General features: G+C 45.3%; 1 protein-coding gene across 1 annotated transcript in view; it reads left to right on the top strand.

The window, feature by feature from the left end:
• rnf43 (ring finger protein 43) overlaps positions 1-17961 on the top strand; it is an 89185-nt gene that overhangs the window by 49512 nt on the left and 21712 nt on the right. The gene's annotated exons all lie outside the window — the stretch shown is intronic.

Genomic DNA, 17961 nt, shown 5'->3' with positions numbered 1-17961 from the left:
CGACGCATTGGTGAGAATCACCCTTTGGGTTCGTTCGCTTAGCCAATTACAGATCCACCTAACCGTAGTTTTGTCTAGCCCACATTTTACTAGTTTGTTTGCCAGAAGGTCGTGGGGGACTTTGTCGAAGGCCTTACTGACATCCAGGTACGCTACATCCACGGCATTCCCTTGAGAACCACCACTCCCTCCTCTTGATGTTCCTGCAGCAGCAGCAAGGGTGTCCCTCTGGGCAGCTAAACCTGGCAATTCCAACTGGATGGCCCCCCAAGAGGGTCTTCCTTCCTCCAGGGGCAAACCAAGAATGGGCAACTTGGAAGTCCCTGAACAGACTCAGAAGCGGAGTGGGCAGATCTAAAGACAACTTGGCAAGGTGGCACGACCTGGAGGAATCCTCCACCTTGTGTGACTGTGGAGCTGAACAAACAACTCCGCATATGTACGCTTGCCCACAATGCCCTGCCTCATGCACGGAGGAGGAGTTGTTTAAAGCTACAGACAATGCGGTCGCTGTTGCCCGCTTTTGGTCCAAAACTATTTAGTTGCTTGTGCTTTCTTTTCTTTTTTCTTTTATTTCCATTATTTGAAATGTATTTGCTGTACCAATGCTTTTGACACAAAATAAATAAACAAATAAAGGAGGAGATGCGTTCGGACAGGTAAATTGGACCAGAACCGTTTAGGGCAGGGGTCCCCAAACTTTTTAAACTGGGGGCCAGTTCACGATCCTTCGGACCGTTGGAGGGCCGGACTATAGTTGGCCACTGAGCAATAATAATAATAACAACAACAACAATAAAAAAGAGTTAAAAGAGACCCTTTGGGCCATTGAGTCCATTCCCCTTCTGTCTTTGGGCACCAAAAGCACAAGCAAAGCACCCCTGACAGATGGCCACCCAGCCTCAATGTTAATAATAATAATAATAATAATAATAATAATAATAATAATAATAAAAAAGAGGGTTGGAAGAGATCCCTTGGGCCATTGAGTCCAACCCCCTTCTGTCTTTGGGCACCAAAAGCACAAGCAAAGCACCCCTGACAGATGGCCACCCAGCCTCAATGTCAATAATAATAATAATAATAATAATAATAATAATAATAATAATAATAAAAAAGAGGGTTGGAAGAGATCCCTTGGGCCATTGAGTCCAACCCCCTTCTGTCTTTGGGCACCAAAAGCACAAGCAAAGCACCCCTGACAGATGGCCACCCAGCCTCAATGTTAATAATAATAATAATAATAATAATAATAATAATAATAATAATAAAGAGGGTTGGAAGAGATCCCTTGGGCCATTGAGTCCAACCCCCTTCTGCCTTTGGGCACCAAAAGCACAAGCAAAGCACCCCTGACAAATGGCCACCCAGCCTCAATGTCAATAATAATAATAATAATAATAATAATAATAATAATAATAATAATAATAATAATAAAAAGAGGGTTGGAAGAGATCCCTTGAGCCATTTAGTCCAACCCCCTTCTGCCTTTGGGCACCAAAAGCACAAGCAAAGCACCCCTGACAGATGGCCACCCAGCCTCAATGTCAATAATAATAATAATAATAATAATAAAAATAATAAAAAGAGGGTTGGAAGAGATCCCTTGAGCCATTTAGTCCAACCCCCTTCTGCCTTTGGGCACCAAAAGCACAAGCAAAGCACCCCTGACAGATGGCCACCCAGCCTCAATGTCAATAATAATAATAATAATAATAATAATAATAATAATAATAATAATAATAATAAAGAGGGTTGGAAGAGATCCCTTGAGCCATTGAGTCCAACCCCCTTCTGCCTTTGGGCACCAAAAGCACAAGCAAAGCACCCCTGACAGATGGCCACCCAGCCTCAATGTCAATAATAATAATAATAATAATAATAATAATAATAATAATAATAATAATAATAATTACTGTGGGACTTCCGAATCCAGACTGACAAAGTTCTGGAACACAACACACCAGACATCACAGTTGTGGAAAAGAACAAGGTTTGGATCATTGATGTTGCCATCCCAGGTGACAGTCGCATAGATGAAAAACAACAGGAAAAACTCAGCCGCTCTCAGGACCTCAAGATTCAACTTCAAAGACTCTGGCAGAAACCAGTACAGGTGGTCCCGGTGGTGATGGGCACACTGGGTGCTGTGCCAAGAGATCTCAGCCGGCATTTGGAAACAATAGACATTGACAAAATCACCATCTGCCAACTGCAAAAGGCCACCCGACTGGGATCTGCACACATCATCAGAAAATACATCACACAGTCCTAGACACTTGGGAAGTGTTCGACTTGTGGTTTTGCGAAACGAAATCCAGCATATCTATCTTGTTTGGTGTGCCATGCAACGTCGTTGTGTTGATAATAATAATAATAATAATAATAATAATAATAATAATAATAATAATAATACATCACACAGTCCTAGACACTTGGGAAGTGTTCGACTTGTGGTTTTGCGAAACGAAATCCAGCATATCTATCTTGTTTGCTGTGCCATGCAACGTCGTTGTGTTGATAATAATAATAATAATAATAATAATAATAATAATAATACATCACACAGTCCTAGACACTTGGGAAGTGTTCGACTTGTGGTTTTGCGAAACAAAATCCAGCATATCTATCTTGTTTGCTGTGCCATACAACGTCGTTGTGTTGATAATAATAATAATAATAATAATAATAATAATAATAATAATAATACATCACACAGTCCTAGACACTTGGGAAGTGTTCGACTTGTGGTTTTGCGAAACGAAATCCAGCATATCTATCTTGTTTGCTGTGTCATAATAAAAGAATAATAATAATAATAAAGAGGGTTGGAAGAGATCCCTTGGGTCATTTAGCCCAACCCCCTTCTGCCCTTGTGCCGTGGGGGCCGGATAGATGGCTTCGATGGGCCGCATCCGGCCCCCGGGCCTTAGTTTGGGGACCCCTGGTTTAGGGCTTTGTAGGTCAAAACCAGCACTTTGAATTGGGCTCGGTAGCCTTCTTCTGAGGCTGAGAGAATGGGCCTTGCCCAAAGTCCTGGCTAAGCAGTGTTTCGAACCCTGTACTCCAGAGTCGTAGCCCAACACCCCAACCAATCTGGGCCCTTTCTGCTCCCCTTTTTCGACTGTCTTCCCTTAGGGAATCATAGAATCATAGAATCATAGAATCATAGAATAGTAGAGTTGGAAGAGACCACATGGGCCATCTAGTCCAACCCCCTGCTAAGAAGCAGGAAATCGCATTCAAAGCACCCCCGAAGGCAACCTGGATCAGGTGAGCACAGAGCCGGAGTGCCGAGCGTTGTTGTCGTCCTCGTCGGCTCCTTTGATTGACACAGCTGGGAGTGTTTGCGGCTGACCTCTGACCCCGCTGGCTGCCAGATGCACGCCGCCCCTGGCGCTTGGGGCGGGCGCTGTAATGGCAGAGGCGCAGGAGCTCTGAAGAAGGAGGGATCCCTCCTCGGGACCTGCTTGCACACGCTCCCCAGGGACGCCCAGATCAAAGGAGGCAGCGGCGGTGGTGGGTGAGATCTGGCTCCAGCCCGGCACTTTCCTCATCAAACTTCCTCTCCTCTTCCTTCCGTCTGTGCCAAGACCAACAATGCCGGCTCTTGGCTTAGAAATGGAGATGAGCACCAACTCCCAGAGTGTGAGTAGATCAATAGGTACGGCTCGGGTGGCGGATTTGGGGTGTCCTTGCGAGAGGGAGGCCAATGCCATGTGGAAGGATATATAGGAGTACTAGCTGTGCCATCTGGGGGTTGGTGCTCATCTCCATTTCTAAGCCAAGAGCCGGCATTGTCCGTAGACCCCTCCAAGGCCATGTGGCCATCGGCATGACTGCATGGAGCGCTGTTACCTTCCCACCAGAGCCGTACCTATTGATCTACTCACACTCTGGAGGTTGTTGCTCATCTCCATTTCTAAGCCAAGAGCCGGCATTGTCCGCAGACTCCTCTAAAATCATGTGGCCACTGGCATGACTGCATGGAGTGCTGTTACCTTCCCACCAGAGCCGTACCTATTGATCTACTCACACTCTGGGGGTTGGTGCTCATCTCCATTTCTAAGCCAAGAGCCGGCATTGTCCGTAGACTCCTCCAAGGTCATGTGGCCACTGGCATGACTGCATGGAGCGCCGTTACCTTCCCACCAGAGCCGTACCTATTGATCTACTCACACTCTGGGGGTTGGTGCTCATCTCCATTTCTAAGCCAAGAGCCGGCATTGTCCGTAGACTCCTCTAAAATCATGTGGCCACTGGCATGACTGCATGGAGCGCCGTTACCTTCCCACCAGAGCCGTACCTATTGATCTACTCACACTCTGGGGGTTGGTGCTCATCTCCATTTCTAAGCCAAGAGCCGGCATTGTCCGTAGACTCCTCTAAGGTCATGTGGCCACTGGCATGACTGCATGGAGCGCCGTTACCTTCCCACCAGAGCCGTACCTATTGATCTACTCACACTCTGGGGGTTGGTGCTCATCTCCATTTCTAAGCCAAGAGCCGGCATTGTCCGCAGACTCCTCTAAAATCATGTGGCCACTGGCATGACTGCATGGAGTGCTGTTACCTTCCCACCAGAGCCGTACCTATTGATCTACTCACACTCTGGGGGTTGGTGCTCATCTCCATTTCTAAGCCAAGAGCCGGCATTGTCCGTAGACTCCTCCAAGGTCATGTGGCCACTGGCATGACTGCATGGAGCGCCGTTACCTTCCCACCAGAGCCGTACCTATTGATCTACTCACACTCTGGGGGTTGGTGCTCATCTCCATTTCTAAGCCAAGAGCCGGCATTGTCCGTAGACTCCTCTAAAATCATGTGGCCACTGGCATGACTGCATGGAGCGCCGTTACCTTCCCACCAGAGCCGTACCTATTGATCTACTCACACTCTGGGGGTTGGTGCTCATCTCCATTTCTAAGCCAAGAGCCGGCATTGTCCGTAGACTCCTCTAAGGTCATGTGGCCACTGGCATGACTGCATGGAGCGCCGTTACCTTCCCACCAGAGCCGTACCTATTGATCTACTCACACTCTGGGGGTTGGTGCTCATCTCCATTTCTAAGCCAAGAGCCGGCATTGTCCGTAGACCCCTCCAAGGCCATGTGGCCATCGGCATGACTGCATGGAGCGCTGTTACCTTCCCACCAGAGCCGTACCTATTGATCTACTCACACTCTGGGGGTTGGTGCTCATCTCCATTTCTAAGCCAAGAGCCGGCATTGTCCATAGACTCCTCTAAGGTCATGTGGCCACTGGCATGACTGCATGGAGCGCTGTTACCTTCCCACCAGAGCCGTACCTATTGATCTACTCACACTCTGGGGGTTGGTGCTCATCTCCATTTCTAAGCCAAGAGCCGGCATTGTCCGTAGACTCCTCTAAGGTCATGTGGCCACTGGCATGACTGCATGGAGCGCCGTTACCTTCCCACCAGAGCCGTACCTATTGATCTACTCACACTCTGGGGGTTGGTGCTCATCTCCATTTCTAAGCCAAGAGCCGGCATTGTCCGTAGACTCCTCTAAAATCATGTGGCCACTGGCATGACTGCATGGAGCGCCGTTACCTTCCCACCAGAGCCGTACCTATTGATCTACTCACACTCTGGGGGTTGGTGCTCATCTCCATTTCCAAGCCAACAGCCGGCATTGTCCGTAGACTCCTCTAAGGTCATGTGGCCACTGGCATGACTGCATGGAGTGCCGTTACCTTCCCACCAGAGCCGTACCTATTGATCTACTCACACTCTGGGGGTTGGTGCTCATCTCCATTTCTAAGCCAAGAGCCGGCATTGTCCGTAGACTCCTCCAAGGTCATGTGGCCATCGGCATGACTGCTTGGAGCGCCGTTACCTTCCCACCAGAGCCGTACCTATTGATCTACTCACACTCTGGGGGTTGGTGCTCATCTCCATTTCTAAGCCAAGAGCCGGCATTGTCCGTAGACTCCTCTAAGGTCATGTGGCCACTGGCATGACTGCTTGGAGCGCCGTTACCTTCCCACCAGAGCCGTACCTATTGATCTACTCACACTCTGGGGGTTGGTGCTCATCTCCATTTCTAAGCCAAGAGCCGGCATTGTCCGTAGACTCCTCTAAGGTCATGTGGCCACTGGCATGACTGCATGGAGCGCTGTTACCTTCCCGCCAGAGCCGTACCTATTGATCTACTCACACTCTGGGGGTTGGTGCTCATCTCCATTTCTAAGCCAAGAGCCGGCATTGTCCGTAGACTCCTCCAAGGTCATGTGGCCATCGGCATGACTGCATGGAGCGCTGTTACCTTCCCACCAGAGCCGTACCTATTGATCTACTCACACTCTGGGGGTTGGTGCTCATCTCCATTTCTAAGCCAAGAGCCGGCATTGTCCGTAGACTCCTCTAAGGTCATGTGGCCACTGGCATGACTGCTTGGAGCGCCGTTACCTTCCAACCAGAGCCGTACCTATTGATCTACTCACACTCTGGGGGTTGGTGCTCATCTCCATTTCTAAGCCAAGAGCCGGCATTGTCCGTAGACTCCTCTAAGGTCATGTGGCCACTGGCATGACTGCTTGGAGCGCCGTTACCTTCCCACCAGAGCCGTACCTATTGATCTACTCACACTCTGGGGGTTGGTGCTCATCTCCATTTCTAAGCCAAGAGCCGGCATTGTCCGTAGACTCCTCTAAGGTCATGTGGCCACTGGCATGACTGCATGGAGCGCTGTTACCTTCCCGCCAGAGCCGTACCTATTGATCTACTCACACTCTGGGGGTTGGTGCTCATCTCCATTTCTAAGCCAAGAGCCGGCATTGTCCGTAGACTCCTCCAAGGTCATGTGGCCATCGGCATGACTGCATGGAGCGCTGTTACCTTCCCACCAGAGCCGTACCTATTGATCTACTCACACTCTGGGGGTTGGTGCTCATCTCCATTTCTAAGCCAAGAGCCGGCATTGTCCGTAGACTCCTCTAAGGTCATGTGGCCACTGGCATGACTGCATGGAGTGCCGTTACCTTCCCACCAGAGCCGTACCTATTGATCTACTCACACTCTGGGGGTTGGTGCTCATCTCCATTTCTAAGCCAAGAGCCGGCATTGTCCGTAGACTCCTCCAAGGTCATGTGGCCATCGGCATGACTGCATGGAGCGCCGTTACCTTCCCGCCAGAGCGGTACCTATTGATCTACTCACACTATGGGGGTTGGTGCTCATCTCCATTTCTAAGCCAAGAGCCGGCATTGTCCGTAGACTCCTCTAAGGTCATGTGGCCACTGGCATGACTGCATGGAGTGCCGTTACCTTCCCGCCGGAGCGGTACCTATTGATCTACTCACACTCTGGGTGTTGCTGCTCATCTCCATTTCTAAGTCGAAGAGCCGGCATTGTCCGTAGACTCCTCTAAGGTCATGTGGCCACTGGCATGACTGCATGGAGCGCTGTTACCTTCCCACCAGAGCCGTACCTATTGATCTACTCACACTCTGGAGGTTGGTGCTCATCTCCATTTCCAAGCCAACAGCCGGCATTGTCCGTAGACTCCTCCAAGGTCATGTGGCCACTGGCATGACTGCATGGAGTGCCGTTACCTTCCCACCAGAGCCGTACCTATTGATCTACTCACACTCTGGGGGTTGGTGCTCATCTCCATTTCTAAGCCAAGAGCCGGCATTGTCCGTAGACTCCTCCAAGGTCATGTGGCCACTGGCATGACTGCATGGAGTGCCGTTACCTTCCCACCAGAGCCGTACCTATTGATCTACTCACACTCTGGGGGTTGGTGCTCATCTCCATTTCTAAGCCAAGAGCCGGCATTGTCCGTAGACTCCTCCAAGGTCATGTGGCCATCGGCATGACTGCATGGAGCGCCGTTACCTTCCCGCCAGAGCGGTACCTATTGATCTACTCACACTATGGGGGTTGGTGCTCATCTCCATTTCTAAGCCAAGAGCCGGCATTGTCCGTAGACTCCTCTAAGGTCATGTGGCCACTGGCATGACTGCATGGAGTGCCGTTACCTTCCCGCCGGAGCGGTACCTATTGATCTACTCACACTCTGGGTGTTGCTGCTCATCTCCATTTCTAAGTCGAAGAGCCGGCATTGTCCGTAGACTCCTCTAAGGTCATGTGGCCACTGGCATGACTGCATGGAGCGCTGTTACCTTCCCACCAGAGCCGTACCTATTGATCTACTCACACTCTGGAGGTTGGTGCTCATCTCCATTTCCAAGCCAACAGCCGGCATTGTCCGTAGACTCCTCCAAGGTCATGTGGCCACTGGCATGACTGCATGGAGTGCCGTTACCTTCCCACCAGAGCCGTACCTATTGATCTACTCACACTCTGGGGGTTGGTGCTCATCTCCATTTCTAAGCCAAGAGCCGGCATTGTCCGTAGACTCCTCCAAGGTCATGTGGCCACTGGCATGACTGCATGGAGTGCCGTTACCTTCCCACCAGAGCCGTATCTATTGATCTACTCACACTCTGGGGGTTGGTGCTCATCTCCATTTCTAAGCCAAGAGCCGGCATTGTCCGTAGACTCCTCTAAGGTCATGTGGCCACTGGCATGACTGCTTGGAGCGCCGTTACCTTCCCGCCAGAGCGGTACCTATTGATCTACTCACATTGGCATGTTTTCGAACTGCTAGGTTGGCAGAAGCTGGAGCTAACAGCGGGCGCTCACTCTGCTCCTGGGATTTGAACCTCGGACCTTTCGGTCTGCAAGTTCAGCAGCTCAGTGCTTTAACACACTTCGCCACTGTGTGTTATACTCCTCATAGAACAAGCCCTATGAGGACAGGCTTACAGAACTGGGCATGTTTAGCCTGCAGAAGAGAAGGCTGAGAGGAGACATGATAGCCATGTACAAATACGTGAAGGGAAGTCAAAGGGAGGAGGGAGCAAGCTTGTTTTCTGCTGCCCTGCAGACTAGGACACAATGGAACAAGGGCTTCAAACTACAGGAAAGGAGATTCCACCTGAACATCAGGAAGAACTTCCTCACTGTGAGGGCTGTTCGACAGTGGAACTCTCTGCCGCGGACTGTGGTGGAGGCTCCTTCTTTGGAGGCTTTTAAACAGAGGCTGGATGGCCATCTGTCGGGGGTGCTTTGAATGCGATTTCCTGCTTCTTAGTGGGGGGTTGGACTGGATGGCCCATGTGGTCTCTTCCAACTCTACTATTCTATGATTCTATGACACTGGGGCTCCTGCCATATAATCCAGTTAAAATCTGCTAATCTGTATTTTATAGGCAGTGTGGAAGAGGCCTAGGTGAGGCCTAACTCTGCCTGTCCCCTGGGCTGAGTGGGTTGCTAGGAAACCAAGTGGGCGGAGCTTAGCCTTGTAAGTGGCAGCAATTGGATAAAAACAATTATTCCTCTCCCTCTAATTAGGACTTTATTTTTCTTTTCTTTTTGTTGTATGAACGTAGAGGCATGGATGAGGGGTTGTGTTGTCAGTTTTCGAGGTTGTGGGGTGTATAGTTTTGTTGCTTTGTCCTAGGCCGAAATTTCATTACCCTTTTATATATATAGATGCTTACTTAGGCAATCCCTTGTTGTCCAAGTATGATAGCCCTCCAAGTGTAGTGTCTTGGTGGTGGGTACGTAGGTGACGGTAGAGCTCTATTCTTGACCCACATGTTCTTCCACAGTGAGGACATGGGTTTCCAGGTGGAAGGTGGTCCTGGTCAAGGTTGGCGTCCTCTTAGCATGTTTCTCTCTTGGTGATCCCTCGTTGTCCGACTATGATGGCCCTCCAAGTGTAGTGTCTTGATGGTAGGTACATAGGTGATTGGAGAGCCCTATTCTTGACCTGCATGTTCTTCCACAGTGAGGACATGGGTTTCCAGGTGGAAGGTGGTCCTGGTCAAGGTTGGCTTCCTCTTAGCATGTTTCTCTCTTGGTGATCCCTCGTTGTCCGACTATGATGGCCCTCCAAGTGTAGTGTCTTGGTGGTGGGTACGTAGGTGACTGTAGAGCCCTATTCTTGACCCACATGCTCTTCCACAGTGAGGACATGGGTTTCCACGTGGAAGGTGGTCCCGGTCAGGGTTGGCTTGATGCGCCTTCTTCCTCTTGGCACGTTTCTCTCTTGGTGATCCCTCGTTGTCCGACTATGATGGCCCTCCAAGTGTAGTGTCTTGATGGTGGGTACGTAGGTGATTGCAAAGCCCTATTCTTGACCTGCATGTTCTTCCACAGTGAGGACATGAGTTTCCAGGTGGACGGTGGTCCTGGTCAAGGTTGGCTTCCTCTTAGCATGTTTCTCTCTTGGTGATCCCTCGTTGTCCGACTATGATGGCCTTCCAAGTGTAGTGTCTTGATGGTAGGTACATAGGTGATTGGAGAGCCCTATTCTTGACCTGCATGTTCTTCCACAGTGAGGACATGGGTTTCCACGTGGAAGGTGGTCCTGGTCAAGGTTGGCGTCCTCTTAGCATGTTTCTCTCTTGGTGATCCCTCGTTGTCAGATTATGATGGCCCTCCAAGTGTAGTGTCTTGATGGTGGGTACGTAGGTGACTGTAGAGCCCTATTCTTGACCCACATGCTCTTCCACAGTGAGGACATGGGTTTCCACGTGGAAGGTGGTCCCGGTCAGGGTTGGCTTGATGCGCCTTCTTCCTCTTGGCACGTTTCTCTCTTGGTGATCCCTCGTTGTCCGACTATGATGGCCCTCCAAGTGTAGTGTCTTGATGGTGGGTACGTAGGTGACTGCAAAGCCCTATTCTTGACCTGCATGTTCTTCCACAGTGAGGACATGGGTTTCCAGGTGGAACGTGGTCCTGGTCAAGGTTGGCTTCCTCTTAGCATGTTTCTCTCTTGGTGATCCCTCGTTGTCCGACTATGATAGCCTTCCAAGTGTAGTGTCTTGATGGTGGGTACGTAGGTGATTGCAAAGCCCTATTCTTGACCCGCATGTTCTTCCACAGTGAGGACATGAGTTTCCAGGTGGAAGGTGGTCCTAGTCAAGTTTGGCTTCCTCTTAGCATGTTTCTCTCTTGGTGATCCCTCGTTGTCCGACTATGATAGCCTTCCAAGTGTAGTGTCTTGATGGTGGGTATGTAGGTGGCTGAAGAGACCTATTCTTGACTCACATGTTCTTCCACAGTGAGGACATTGGTTTCCAGGTGTAGTGTCTTGGCGGTGGACACGTAGGTGATGGTTGAGTCCTATTCCTGAGCCGTATGTTCTTCCACAGTGAGGACATTGGTTTCCACGTGGAAGGCGGTCCCGGTCAGGGTTGGCTTGACACGCCTTCCTCTTGGAACGTTTCTCCCTTCCGCCCTCCATTCGTGCCTCTTCGAATTCCACTGCACTGCTGGTCATAGCTGACCTCCATATAGGAGTATAGCGTCCAGCTGAACATGCAGCAGCGCACAAAGCTAATGTGATTCTAGGCTACATCAATAAGAGTATAGTGTCCAGACTGAGGGAAGACCTAGTCCCATCCTATTCTGCTTTGATCAGACCACACCTGGAATACTGTGTTTAATTTAAGTGAGATTTTTTTTTGGGGGGGGGGGGGGGTTGTGTGTGTCAGGAGCAACTTGAGTCGCATCTGGAGAGAATTGGCAGTCTGCAAGGACGTTGCCCAGGGGACGCCCGGATGTTTTAAGTGAGATGTTGACAAGCTGGAATGTGTCCAGAGGAGGGTGATTCAAAGGATCAAGGGTCTAGAGAACAAGGCCTACATGGAGTGGCTTAAAGAGCTGGGCATGTTTAGCCTGCAGAAGAGAAGGCTGAGAGAGAGTAGACATGATGAGGGCCATGGATCAAGATGTGAGGGGAAGTCCTAGGGAGGAGGGAGGGAGCTTGTTTTCTGCTGCCCTGGAGACTAGGATGCAATGGAACAATGGCTTCAAACTCCAGGAAAAGAAGGAGATTCCACCTGAACATCAGGAAGAACTTCCTCACTGTGAGAAGGGCTGTTCGGCAGTGGAACTCTCTGCCACGGATTGTGGTGGAGGCTCCTTCTTTGGAGGCTTTGAAACAGAGGCTGGATGTCCATCTTTCGGGAGGGCCCAGATAATGTTTTTCCTACCTGACAGAATGCAGTTGGAAGAGACTCTCCTTCCAATTCCAATTACTTTATGGTGGTCTCTTCCAATTCCAGTTACCTTATATACTCGAGTATAAGCCGACCCGAATATAAGCCAAGGCCCCTAATTTTACTGCAAAAAAACTGGGGAAACATTGACTCCAGTATAAGCCGAGGATGGTAAATTTCAGAAATAAAAATAGATACCAATAAAATTACATTAATTGAGGCATCAGTAGGTTAAATGTTTTTGAATATTTACATAAAACTCAAATTTAAGATAAGACTGTCCAACTCTGATCAAATCATTATTCTCATCTTCTTCAATGTAAATGTGCTTATGTATCCTTTTAATAATAACTAGCTGTGCCCGGCCACGCGTTGCTGTGGCAAAGTGGTGGTGGTATTGGTTAAAAATTGTTGTGTAATTTTTATTTGACATTATTTGCAATTTTTTATTAATTTTATTGTAAGTTATATTTTTATTTATTATATTTTATTATTTTCTTGTATTATTTTTAGTTATTTTCTCTTATTATAGTATTTTATTGTATTAATTTTTAGTGTTTTTTATTATTTTTTTATTGGGTTGCTAGGAGACCAAGTTGGAGGAGCTTAGCCTTCTAACTGGCAGCAATTGGATAAAAGCAATTATTCCTCTCTCTCTAATTAGGACTTTATTTTTCTTTTCTTTTTGTTGTATCAACCTAGAGCCGTGGATGATGGGTTGTGTTGTCAAATTTTGAGGTTGGGGGGCCTGTAGTTTTGTTGTTTTGCCGGTCGCCGTTATGCCATCACTCTTTTATATATATAGATAGAGTAAAATAATACATGTAATATTAATAATAATAATTACAGGAAAATAATACAAGTAATAATAAATAGAGTAAAATAATAAATGCAGTAATAGTAATAATAAGATCAGAGTGAAATAATAAATGTATTAATAAAAATAATAATAATAATAAAGTAAAATAAATGTAATAGTAGCAACAATAATAGAGAAAAATAATAAATGTAATAATACCAATAATAATAGAGAAAAATAATAAATGTACCATATATTCTCGAGTAGAAGCTGACCCAAATATAAGCCAACCAGGACCCTCACCCAAGTATAAGCCCAGGGGGGCTTTTTCAGTCTTAAAAAAGGGCTGAAAAACTAGGCTTATACTCAAGTATATACAGTAATTTATGGTACAGTATTAATATTAATAAAAATAAACTAAAATAAATGTAATAGTAGCAACAATAATAGAGAAAAATAATAAATGTAATAATACCAATAATAATAGAGAAAAATAATAAATGTAATAATACCAATAATAATAGAGAAAAATAATAAATGTAATAATACCAATAATAGAGAAAAATAATAAATGTACCGTATATTCTCGCGTATAAGCTGACCCAAATATAAGCCAACCAGGACCCTCACCCGAGTATAAGCCGAGGGGGGCTTTTTCAGTCTTAAAAAAGGGCTGAAAAACTAGGCTTATACTCAAGTATATACAGTAATTTATGGTACAGTATTAATATTAATAAAAATAAACTAAAATAAGTGTAATAATAGCAACAATAATAGAGAAAAATAATAAATGTAATAATACCAATAATAATAGAGAAAAATAATAAATGTAATAATACCAATAATAATAGAGAAAAATAATAAATGTAATAATACCAATAATAGAGAAAAATAATAAATGTACCGTATATTCTCGCGTATAAGCTGACCCAAATATAAGCCAACCAGGACCCTCACCCGAGTATAAGCCGAGGGGGGCTTTTTCAGTCTTAAAAAAGGGCTGAAAAACTAGGCTTATACTCAAGTATATACAGTAATTTATGGTACAGTATTAATATTAATAAAAATAAACTAAAATAAATGTAATAGTAGCAACAATAATAGAGAAAAAATAATAAATGTAATAATACCAATAATAATAGAGAAAAATAATAAATGTAATAATACCAATAATAGAGAAAAATAATAAATGTACCGTATATTCTCGCGTATAAGCTGACCCAAATATAAGCCAACCAGGACCCTCACCCGAGTATAAGCCGAGGGGGGCTTTTTCAGTCTTAAAAAAGGGCTGAAAAACTAGGCTTATACTCAAGTATATACAGTAATTTATGGTACAGTATTAATATTAATAAAAATAAACTAAAATAAGTGTAATAATAGCAACAATAATAGAGAAAAAATAATAAATGTAATAATACCAATAATAATAGAGAAAAATAATAAATGTAATAATACCAATAATAATAGAGAAAAATAATAAATGTAATAATACCAATAATAGAGAAAAATAATAAATGTACCGTATATTCTCGCGTATAAGCTGACCCAAATATAAGCCAACCAGGACCCTCACCCAAGTATAAGCCGAGGGGGGCTTTTTCAGTCTTAAAAAAGGGCTGAAAAACTAGGCTTATACGCAAGTATATACAGTAATTTATGGTACAGTATTAATATTAATAAAAATAAACTAAAATAAGTGTAATAGTAGCAACAATAATAGAGAAAAAATAATAAATGTAATAATACCAATAATAATAGAGAAAAATAATAAATGTAATAATACCAATAATAATAGAGAAAAATAATAAATGTAATAATACCAATAATAGAGAAAAATAATAAATGTACCGTATATTCTCGCGTATAAGCTGACCCAAATATAAGCCAACCATGACCCTCACCCGAGTATAAGCCGAGGGGGGCTTTTTCAGTCTTAAAAAAGGGCTGAAAAACTAGGCTTATACTCAAGTATATACAGTAATTTATGGTACAGTATTAATATTAATAAAAATAAACTAAAATAAATGTAATAGTAGCAACAATAATAGAGAAAAAATAATAAATGTAATAATACCAATAATAATAGAGAAAAATAATAAATGTAATAATACCAATAATAGAGAAAAATAATAAATGTACCGTATATTCTCGCGTATAAGCTGACCCAAATATAAGCCAACCAGGACCCTCACCCGAGTATAAGCCGAGGGGGGCTTTTTCAGTCTTAAAAAAGGGCTGAAAAACTAGGCTTATACTCAAGTATATACAGTAATTTATGGTACAGTATTAATATTAATAAAAATAAACTAAAATAAATGTAATAGTAGCAACAATAATAGAGAAAAAATAATAAATGTAATAATACCAATAATAATAGAGAAAAATAATAAATGTACCATATATTCTCGAGTAGAAGCTGACCCAAATATAAGCCAACCAGGACCCTCACCCGAGTATAAGCCGAGGGGGCTTTTTCAGTCTTAAAAAAGGGCTGAAAAACTAGGCTTATACTCAAGTATATACAGTAATTTATGGTACAGTATTAATATTAATAAAAATAAACTAAAATAAGTGTAATAGTAGCAACAATAATAGAGAAAAAATAATAAATGTAATAATTCCAATAATAGAGAAAAATAATAAATGTACCGTATATTCTCGCGTATAAGCTGACCCAAATATAAGCCAACCAGGACCCTCACCCGAGTATAAGCCGAGGGGGGCTTTTTCAGTCTTAAAAAAGGGCTGAAAAACTAGGCTTATACGCAAGTATATACAGTAATTTATGGTACAGTATTAATATTAATAAAAATAAACTAAAATAAGTGTAATAGTAGCAACAATAATAGAGAAAAAATAATAAATGTAATAATACCAATAATAATAGAGAAAATAATAAATGTAATAATAGCAATAATAGAGAAAAATAATAAATGTACCGTATATTCTCGCGTATAAGCTGACCCAAATATAAGCCAACCAGGGCCCTCACCCGAGTATAAGCCGAGGGGGGCTTTTTCAGTCTTAAAAAAGGGCTGAAAAACTAGGCTTATACTCAAGTATATACAGTAATTTATGGTATTATGAATATGCTGAATCAGTGTTCGGTGAAATCTCCTCTGGTGGTTTTTGCACATGACTTTGATGGAGTTGACTTGGATGGCCTTTGGTAGTCCCTTCCAACTCTAGTATAGAAGGATTCAGGACAGAATGGATGGTGTGGAATCTCCTTCTCTGGAGGTTTTTAAGCAGAGATCAGCTGGGAAGGCTTCCAGCGTGGTGGAGATGGGTTAGACTTCATGGGTCAGGCATGAACCCTCATGCCAACTCTATGACTTGTTCAGTTGAGTGCCTCTGAGCATGCACAGAGGTCAACCTTGCACAAAGGCGAGTGAGGCCACCCTTCTTGCTTTCCTCCTGAGGAGTTGAGAGCAAGGAGGCCTCTGCTGCCATGTGGAAGGAGGAGGAGGAGGACGGCGGGCAGCAACCACCTGCCCTGGGGCGTTTGTGGGGAGGCCGGGCTTGCGGTTCGTTCAATTCGCGTCGTCGCAGGCCTTTGAAGCCCGGCCAAGAGCGGGTTGAGTTTTGAGGCCTGTTCTTGGCAGGCGCCCAGTGCCAATGGGAGAGGGAGGGAAGGAGGCAGGTGAGCTGGCCGAAAAGGGTGGGGAACGCGGGGGAATTTAAGGTAGATGGGGCTGGTGCAGAGGCTGCAACTGCTCGGAGGGAACACAGCAGGCTTTTGTTCCACCCAGACAGGGAAGGGCAAGGAGGCGGAGCGGCCAGGCGGGCTGGTTGGCTCCGGGAAAGAGAGAGAAAGAAGGCTACCATTTGCACCAGGACACAAGATAGCAAAAGCTATGGGCGAGGAACAACACACATGCCACAAAGAGACTGAGAAAAGCTCTTCTCCCCGAGTCAATCTATATATATAAAAGAGTGAGGGCATCACGGCGACCCACGAAACAACAAAACTACAGGCCCCGCAACCTTGAAATTTGACAACACAAAACATCATCCACACCTCTAGGCTGATACAACAAAAAGTAAAGAAAAATAAAGAAAAATAAAGTCCCAATTAGAGGGAAAGGAATAATTGTTTTTATCCAATTGCTGCCAGTTACAGGGCTAATCTCTGCCCACTTGGTCTACTAGCAACCAACTCAGCCGAGGGGACAGGCAGACTTAGGCCTCTCTTAGGCCTCTTCCACATATCTAATTTGTTTTTATCCAATTGCTGCCGCTCCATGCAGTCATCCCACATGACCTTGGAGGAGTCTACAGACAACGCCGGCTCTTCGGCTTAGAAATGGAGATGAGCACCAACCCCCAGACTCAGACACGACTGCACTTAATGTCAGGGAAAACCTTTACCCTTTACCTTAACTACCACCAATTCCTCAAGACTTTATTTCCCATACCACCATACTTCGCCACAGCAATGTGTGGCCGGGCACAGCTAGTGTGTGTGTGTGTGTGTGTATGTATGTATGTATGTATGTGTGTGTGTGTGTGTGTATATATATATATATATATATATATATATAAAAGAGTGATGGCATCAGGGCAGCGGACAAAACAACAAAACTACAGGCCCCCCAACCTTGAAATTTGACAACACAACCTCTAGGATGTTCATACAACAAAAAGAAAAGAAAAATAAAGTCCTAATTAGAGGGAGAGGAATAATTATTTTTTATCCAATTGCTGCCAGTTAGAAGGCTAAGCTCCACCCACTTGGTTTCCTAGCAACCCACTCAGCCCAGGGGACAGGCAGAGTTAGGCCTCACTTAGGCCTCTTCCACACTGTCTATAAAATACAGATTATCTGATTTGAACTGGATTATACGGCAGTGTAAAAGGGCCCCCTGATGGCACAGTGTGTTAAAGCACTGACTTGCTGAACTTGCAGACCAAAAGGTCCCAGGTTCAAATCCTGGGAATGGAGTGAGCACCGGCTGTTAGTCCCAGCTCCTGCCAACCTAGCAGTTCGAAAACATGTCAATGTGAGTAGATCAATAGGTACCGCTCCGGCGGGAAGGTAACGGCACTCCATGCAGTCATGCCAATGGCCACATGACCTTGCAGGTGTCTACGGACAACGCCGGCTCTTCGGCTTAG

The sequence above is a fragment of the Anolis carolinensis genome, unplaced genomic scaffold (assembly GCF_035594765.1).
Source record: "Anolis carolinensis isolate JA03-04 unplaced genomic scaffold, rAnoCar3.1.pri scaffold_7, whole genome shotgun sequence".
Taxonomy (NCBI): domain Eukaryota; kingdom Metazoa; phylum Chordata; class Lepidosauria; order Squamata; family Dactyloidae; genus Anolis; species Anolis carolinensis.
The sequence above is the reverse complement of the archived record's forward strand: the minus strand, read 5'-3'. Positions and strand labels throughout refer to the sequence as shown.